Below are 8,980 nucleotides of genomic sequence, written 5' to 3'. Positions count from 1 at the left end.
GATGAGGGAGGATAAAATTCTAGTTCCAAGACTGATGATTAGCTGTGGTTTTGGAGATACCTCAGAGTCAGGGTGTTGGGGGTTCAAGTCTGACAACGTGCATTTACATTGCCTTGTAACCGCAGACCAATAAAGCATTTATGGGAGTAATGTAACGAAACGCAACAGCCAATTTGTGCGCAATAAGGTCCCACCATAAGCCATAAGCAATGAGATAATAATCTGCCTTTGTGATATCAGTTGGCCAGAAGAATTTACCAAGAAACTAGGGAGTGCTCGTTAATCTGATTCAAAAGAACCCCGTGAGCTCTTCTCGGTCCATCTAAGTGAATAGATGGAGCCTGGATTTAAGGTCTCATTCACAAGACAGTCTGTGTGACAAGCAGCGCTCACTCAGTACAGCACTGCAGTGTCAGACTAGATTCTGGAGGGGGGGCTTCTTAAAGCCATAACCTTCTGTCTCAGAAGCCACCCACAGAGTCAGGGAGGAATGTGAACCTAGAACATAGAACATTACAGCGCAGTACAGGCCCTTCGGCCCTCGATGTTGCGCCGACCTGTGAAACCAATCTAAAGCCCATCTACACTATTCCCTTATCGTCCAAATGTCTATCCAATGACAATTTGAATGTCCTTAATGTTGGCGAGTCCACTACTGTTACAGGCAGGGCATTCCATGCCCTTACTACTCTCTGAATAAAGAACCGACCTCTGACATCTGTCCTATATCTATCGCCCCTCAATTTAAAGCTATGTCCCCTCGTGCTAGACATCACCATCCAAGAAAAAAGGCTCTCACTGTCCACCCTATCTAATTCTCTGATCATCTTGTATGCCTCAATTAAGTCACCTCTTAACCTTCTTCTCTCTAACGAAAACAGCCTCAAGTCCCTCAGCCTTCCCTCATAAGATCTTCCCTCCATACCAGGCAACATCCTGGTAAATCTCCTCTGCACCCTTTCCAATGCTTCCACATCCTTCCTATAATGCGTGACCAGAATTGCACGCAATACTCCAAATGCAGCCGCACCAGAGTTTTGTACAGCTGCAACATGACCTCATGGCTCCGAAACTCAATCCCTCTACCAATAAAAGCTAACACACCGTACGCCTTCTTAACAACCCTCTCAACCTGGGTGGCAACTTTCAGGGATCTATGTACATGGACACCGAGATCTCTGCTCATCCACACTACCAATAATTTTACCATTAGCACAGTACTCTGTCTTCCTGTTATTCCTTCCAAAATGAATCACCTCACACATTTTTGCATTAAACTACATTTGCCACCACTCAGCCCAGCTCGGCAGCCCAGCTCTGCAGTGAAGAAAGGGATCAGGGGGATTAAAATAATAAGATGGGTTATTGCTAATGAGCTTGAGGCTGGAAGTGTCATGCGTGGATGTGGAGTGGGCTCCAAGTGTTTCCAAGATGCTCATTTGCCCCACCCTCCTCGACCAAATTTCCCGCCACCTTGCACTGACCAGGATCACCGAAGAACTGGCAATTGGTTGAGGTGCTGGGGGATGACTGGTACCCCTGGACCGCACCACTGACTGCAGGAGAGAAGGGGAGCAAATTGGAAGTGGAGATGGTGGGGTTTGAGAAAGAAGTCGAGCACTAGGATCGTGATCACGCTGCAATGAAGCTTTCTTTGCTTCAGCTTTCTTCAGTCAAAACAAAGTTTTCTTCAGCACTTATCGTGGCGTCTTCTGAGCTGGGCCTCAGATGGTACCCACACAATGAAGGCAGTGTGCCTTTCAGAGAAGAACTGAAGGAAAGAAAGATGGATTGGGTGGTGCACAGTGTCACTGCACCAGAGGAAGCTGACTATGAATCTAGATGGCACTTTCGGGGGAGAAAGACTCCTCTCTCCGAGTATCCCCAGTGAAAAGAGTTCAGCCGCAGTCTCAACACAAGATGATGGTAAAAATCCAAGCATGGTTTGGTATTCAATTGGCAATCCTTCCCAAGGAAACCACAGGGAAAGCTAGTAGAGGAAATGGAAAAATATGCATTGACACAGTGAAAAACTGGAATGGCTGAGTAACGTTTATTACCTACCCATGGTTTGTGATGCCAACATTAGATAAAAATTTCCAAAACAGCCACACCACTCTGTCATGTCTAGTAAAGGCACACCATAGTCATAACTTTAAAAAATATTAACTTTATTCCGTGTGGAATCTTTTGCACTGACTTTTTATTTCAAACAAGGGAACAGTGTGCTGCAAAGGTGGCCGCTGAAGGTCAGATGACCCATTCTCTGCATTCAAGAACTGCCTCACTATCTAACAGGGACAACAGTTACATTCCCCGCTAAAAGGTACATATCCTGAGTCCATTAGAAGGCATCCCTGGATTAAATAGGTCTGTAAAAGAAAGAAGGAAAAGAATTGTCTCAATCCAGCAGAGGTGAATGTCTGAAAATAATAATATCGCAGGCTCATCAATCTAAAAACATCACCATATTTGGTAAAGAAGCCACATATGTGAGGCTTCACAAGGTGGAACAGCCATGTTTGTCCACTTTAATTTTTAAATGCTGTCTGCAGTAGGAGGGACATAGGGAAAAGGCAGCAACATCTATGCTTGACAAAGATCTGAATGCTACAGTATTGTAAGCGCTCGAATTTGGGTCCTCCAAAATGGCAAAGTGACCTTTTAGTCACGAGACGACAAGATGGTGACTTTGTAACCTATGAAAGGCCTGAAAATACCTTCAGCTTATGACTTTGGCTGTTGGATTCACATAAACTACACTTCAATCCATTTGGGACTGCAACATCGCTTCTCAAAAATAGTATAACCGCATGAATAACAAACTATTTTATTTTTTGTAAAAGTGCACTATTCTCTCCAACTGTACTTTCCTTGAGTGCGTTTGTGTGCGTGGGTGCCCTGGTTTTAGATGTTTGGGTGCGTACTTAAATAAACTTTGTAAAACCCACTAAAAGCTTGCTGCTGGTTATTCAAATCATCCAAACACTCAGGGGTTGAAAACAGACACACATCTTCCTCTCAGAAATTCACCTATTATGGACAGATAAGGGGATAGAGATTTGAGGCGTTCTCTCTCCCCCTGTCCATAAAAACCAATTTTGACAACATTCCCCTCTTCCAATGAATAACGTTTGTCCGAGTTTGTCAGCTGAAAATTGCACGTTTGTGACTATGCGATCATAACTGGGATGGCAGGGGATTTGGAGGAAGCCTAGCATTCTCGCCATTGTCGTTTAGAAGAATGAGAGTTGGTCTCATTGAAACGTACGAGATTGTGAGGCGACAGATGCTGAGAGATGTCACTCTCCTGGGGGAATCTAGAACAAGGGACACAGTTTTAAGAATAATGGGTTTCACATTCAAGGTGGAGGTGAGGAGGAATTTATTGTTTTAGAGGATGGCTGGTGTTTGGAATTCAGTCCCCCAACAAGCAGTGGAGGCTGGGTCATTGAATACATTGAAGGCTGAGTTAGACACATTTCTGATTGACAAGGGATCCAAGGGTTATGGAGGACATCAGGTAAGTGGGGTTAAGGCCACATCAAATCAGCCACGATCTTAGTGACTGTAGGAGCAGGCGCAAGAGGCTAAATGGCCTCCAACTGTTCTTATTCTTGATGCTCTTCGGTTCTTGTGATTGTTATTACATTCTCTGGTTACAACTGGACTTTTGGGTTCTGATTCCTCTTGGTGCGGCTTCATCTGCTGCCAACATTTTTTTTTTTTGCCTTTTGAACCTTTTTTCTATTTCCTCCACATCACCCATGAGAAGAAAGTTCAGAATTACAAAGCTTGGAGTGGAAGTGATACCCGAACTGTAGGGTTTGAAGGCACCTGCCAAATACATCCTGCAGCATCTGCCAAAGAACAGCAAGAGTCCGGTAAGCCACATAAAGTGCTGGGGAATGAGGGGATCGGGTGGAAGGTTGGAAGAGATTACAGAAGAGTTTTGTGTAAAATCCCGCACCGATTATTTCATCGCAATCCAAGAACGACACACTTATTCCGGACGGGATAGATTCCACTGTGGTGGAATGCTCTGAATTATTCAGCTCCTGAGCTAATATGTGACATTTAATAGGATGGTATTGCAAAGTTACTTGGCAAGAATCCAGAACAGCCAGCATCCACCATCATTTCAAAAAACAAATTCCAATCCCTTTTCAATGCAAACCTCATCTGCACTTTACTTGCAAAACATACGCTGTGTGTTTCAGTGTTCATTGAAAAATAATAAAATATTGGGAAGTCTCAACCCGTCAGGCAGCATCTGCGAAGGCAGAAAGAAAGCTGATATTTCAGGCTGATGACCTTTCTTCAGAACTGGAAGAAAAATTAAAGGCTTAATAGTTTCTACAAAAATAGAGAGGCCAGGATATTGAAGTGAGGTTGGGAATGAACAAAAGGGGGCAATCTGTGGTTGGGTGAAGGGTAGGAGATAAATAAAGAAACAAAATAGTCGAGAGGAGGTGTAAATGACAACAGCGGAATCATTCCCATGCCCACAGGCAAAAATGGCCCACACATTAACAAGGGAAGCCAAGGGCTGTCACCTCTGAGTCTCCGCAAGTGCTATTGCTTTCTCGGAGCTCACGGCCAAGTTGCTCATCACGCAGCCCCACTCAGAGATATGACTCGCAAGTTTGAAACCCCTCGGTCAATTCCCCTCTTCCGCGAGGTTACGCTGAAAATAATTTGAACGGTGCAGGTTGCCGAGGATAGAGGGATGTAAGTTTAAAAGTAGCAAGCTCAGTATCGTGCTTGCAGACTGAACGAAGGAGTTCAGAAAAACAATCATCCAATCTGTGCTTGATCTCCCCGTTGCAGAGGGGAGACCACAGAAAACGCAGTATAAGAAGCGGGAAGAACTGCTGGTTAAGTACTGGTTAGTTAAGGACATAGATACATAGAAGGAGGCCTTTTGGCCCTTCGAGCCTGCTCCGCCATTCATCACGATCATGGCTGATCATCCAACTGAATAGACTAATTCTGCTTTCTCCCCATAGCCTTTGATCCCATTCTCCCCAAGTGCTATATCCAGCCGCCTCTTGAATATATTCAAAGTTTTAGCATCAACTACTGCCTGTGATAATGAATTCCACAGGCTCACCACTCTTTGGGTGAAGAAATGTCTCCTTATCTCTGTCCGAAATGGTTTACCCTGAATCCTCAGGCTGTGACCCCAGGGGCGTCATTCTCCGACGCCCCGCCGGGTCGGAGAATGGCCGTAGGCCGCCGTGAATCCCGCCCCCGCCCCCGCCGAAGTCTCCGGTACCGGAGATTGGGCAGGGGCGGGAATCGGGCCGCGCCGATTGGCGGGACCCCCCGCTGAATTCTCCGGCCCGAATGGGCCGAAGTCCCGCCCAGAAATTGCCTGTCCCGCCGGCGTAAATCAAACCTGGTATTTACCGGCGGGACCAGGCGGCGTGGGCGGGCTACGGGGTCCTGGGGGGGGGGCACGGGGCGATCTGACCTCGGTGGCCTGGCCCGCGATCGGGGCCCACCGATCCGCGGGCGGGCCTGTGCCGTGGGGGCACTCTTTCCCTTCCGCCTCCGCTACGGCCTCCACCATGGCGGAGGCGGAAGTGACTCTCCCCACTGCGCATGCGCGGGAAACTGTCAGCGGCCGCTGACGCTCCCGCGCATGCGCCGGGAAACTGTCAGCGGCCGCTGACGCTCCCGCGCATGCGCCGCATTTCTGCGCCAGCTGGCGGGGCAACAAACGCCATTTCCGCCAGCTGGCGGGGCGGAAATCCCTCCGGCGTCGGCCTAGCCCCTCAATGTTGGGGCTCGGCCCCCAAAGATGCGGAGCATTCCGCACCTTTGGGCCGGCGCAATGCCCGTCTGATTGGCGCCATGTTTGGCGCCAGTCGGCGGACATCGCGCCGTTGGGGGAGAATTTCGCCCCAGGTTCTGGACACACCCATCATTGGTAACATCTTCCCTGCATCTACCCTGTCTAGTCCTGTTAGAATTTTATAAGTCTCTATGAGATCCCCCCTCATTCTTCTGAACTCCAGGGAGAATAATCCCAACCTAGTCAATCTCTCCTCATATGACAGTCCTGCCATCCCTGGAATCAATCTGGTAAACCTTCGCTGCACTCCCTCTGGAGCAAGAACATCCTTCCTCAGAGAAGGAGACCAAGTGACAAATCATCAGTCTGCACAATTGCCTGGGGTTGTCTTGAACAAGTGTTGTAAGAAATTTTTACAAAGACTTCTTGAATTTGGCCATTTAGTTGGACGATGCAAAGTAGCTTCAGCTTCAGCATGGGATCAGATTACAGCGATTCATTTCACCCATCAATTACACCATACCACAGTTGACCAATAAACTACAATGACTAGCCGTTCCCAGCAATGGAAACAGCGACCCTTTAGTAACGACACTCATTGGGATGAATCTCTTTTCACTATTGAGTTGTTTGTTTATGTTGTATGCGTACAAAGGATAATGGTGCCTCTCTTTCTCGTTGCAAGGCAGCAATCCAGTGAGGGAAGTGACAAACAGTTGAGTATTTCAGTTGGCGCAGAACCACGGTAAGTGGAAAAATCCATTGATCGAGCCATTGCACAGCAGATAACACTTCAGCCCTGAGTCAGAAGGTCTGAAACTTGAGCATAGAATCTAGGTCACTATGTTTAGGCCAACACTGAGGGAGTGATGTGTTGTCAGAAGTGCCATGTTTCAAATGAGATGTTCAACTGAGTCTTCTCTCTCAGGTTGTCGAAAGTGATCCCATGCACTGTTTTGAAGAAAATCAGAGGCGTTAGAAAGACTTTCATTTCTTAAGCACATTTCTTTCTCCCTTTACAGACAACAAAGTACCTCTGCAGCAAAACTATTGTTTGAAGGTAAGAAACATGGAAGCCATGGCATCACAGGAGGCCGTGGTGTACTGGTATTGTCACTGGACTTGCAATCCAGAGGGGGAATGCTCTGCGGACCTGGGTTCGAATCCTATCCCGGAGGTGGGTGGAATTTGAATTCAATAAAAAAATCTGCAAATTGTCAATTGCTGTGAAAATCCATCTGATTCACTAATGTCCTTTAGGGCAGGAAATCTGCCGTCCTTACGCTGTCTGGCCTACATGTGACTCCAGACTCACATCAATGTGGTTGATTGACTCATAACTGCTCTCTGAAATGGTTGGGAACGCCACTTAGTTGTATCAAACTGCTACAGAAAATTGGAATGAAACTGGATGGACCACCAGCAAGGACACCCTCGGCCTTGTCGATGCTGCAAAGTCCCCCTTACAAACATATCCATGGAATCCCTGTGTATGCCCTGGTCTCATCGACAGGTCAGACCTATGAGAAGGCCATCCGCTGGTTGGAGTTATACCTGGCACAAAGGAAGGTGGTTGTGGTTGTTGGAGGTCAATCATCTCAGTTCCAGGACATTACTGTAGGAGTTCCTCAGGGGAGTGTCGCTCACCCAACCATCTTCAGCTGCTTCATCAATGACCTTCCTTCCATCATAAGGTTAAAAGTGAGGATGTTCGCTGATGATTACACAATATTCAGTATCATTCTTACTTCTCACATACCAAAGTAGTCCATGTCCAAATGCAGCAAGATCTGGACAAGTGGCAAGTAATATTTGAACCACACAAGCGCCAGGCAATGACCATGGCCAACGAGAAAGAATCTAACCATCATGACTTGATATTCAGTGGCATTCATCACTGAATCCTCCACTATCAACACCTGGAGGCGACATTGATCAGAAGCTGAACTGGACTAACCATATAAATACTGTGGCTGCAAGAGCAGGTCATAGGCTGGGAGTTTTGTGGAGAGTAACTCACCTCCTGGCTCCCCAAAGCCTGTCCACCATTTACAAGGTGCAAGTCAGGGGTGTGATGGAATACTCTCCGCTTGCCTGGGTGAGCGCAGCTCCAACCACACTCAAGAAGCTCAACACTATCCAGGAAAAGTAGCTCATTTAATTGGCATGACATCCACAAACATTCAGTCCCTCCACCACTGACGCAAAAGATGCACTGCAGGAACTCACCAAGGCTCCTTAGGCAGCACCCTCCAAACCCACGACCACTACAATCCTAGAAGGACAAGGATGGCAGACACATTGAAACGCCGCCACCTTGTTCCCCATCAAGCCACATCTGAACTTGGAAATATATCCTTCACTGTCGCTGGGTCAAAATCCTGGAACTTCCTCCTAACAGCACTGTGGGTGTACCTACACCACATGAACTGCAGCGGTTCAAGAAGGCAGCTCACCACCACCTTCTCAAGAGCAATTAGGGATGGGCAATAAATGCTGGCCCAGCTAGCTACACACACATCACATGACTGAATTTTAAAAAAACTTGGCTCACAGCAAGATCCCAAACATCAAAGTCATAATGACCAGATAACCTATTTTTTGTGACGTGGATTGAGGAATCGCTGTTGCCCACAACGCCAAGAATCAAATGCAAGTTCCTGGAAATATTGCCATGTGATCTTGCCCATGCATCTGTGAGAGCTGATGGGGTCATGTCCAAAACATCTCAGCCAAGAAACAGCTGCTCCGAAAATTCTGCCAAGATTTTGTGCTCAATTCTCCGGAGTAGGGACTTGAACATCCGACTTTTATGATATTAAGGTGAGTGTGCTCACATAACTACAGCTGGAACACCTGTTGTCTCTCTTTACGTCCAAAACAATTAAAAATGGAGGGGGGGGGGGGATGTTTGGTTGCCAGTCAAGCATCACACAACTGGATAATGAGTCTCAATGCTTTCCAGTTGGTGTCGGAAGGTGGTGCGTCACAAGGATGGACATGTTGGCCAACTCATAGTTGGAACATGAGGCAAGTCATATGATGGGAAATACATTTTATCACAGTTGACAACCCTAGGCGTGACATGACCATCATAACACATCGTCACCACGATCAGCAGATCTGTAGACGACTCCCACCAGAGCCTATACCTTAATTCTACCCAAAATGCTTCCATTA

This window comes from Scyliorhinus torazame, chromosome 10 (assembly GCF_047496885.1).
Source record: "Scyliorhinus torazame isolate Kashiwa2021f chromosome 10, sScyTor2.1, whole genome shotgun sequence".
NCBI lineage: Eukaryota > Metazoa > Chordata > Chondrichthyes > Carcharhiniformes > Scyliorhinidae > Scyliorhinus > Scyliorhinus torazame.
This window is presented reverse-complemented; position numbering follows the sequence as displayed.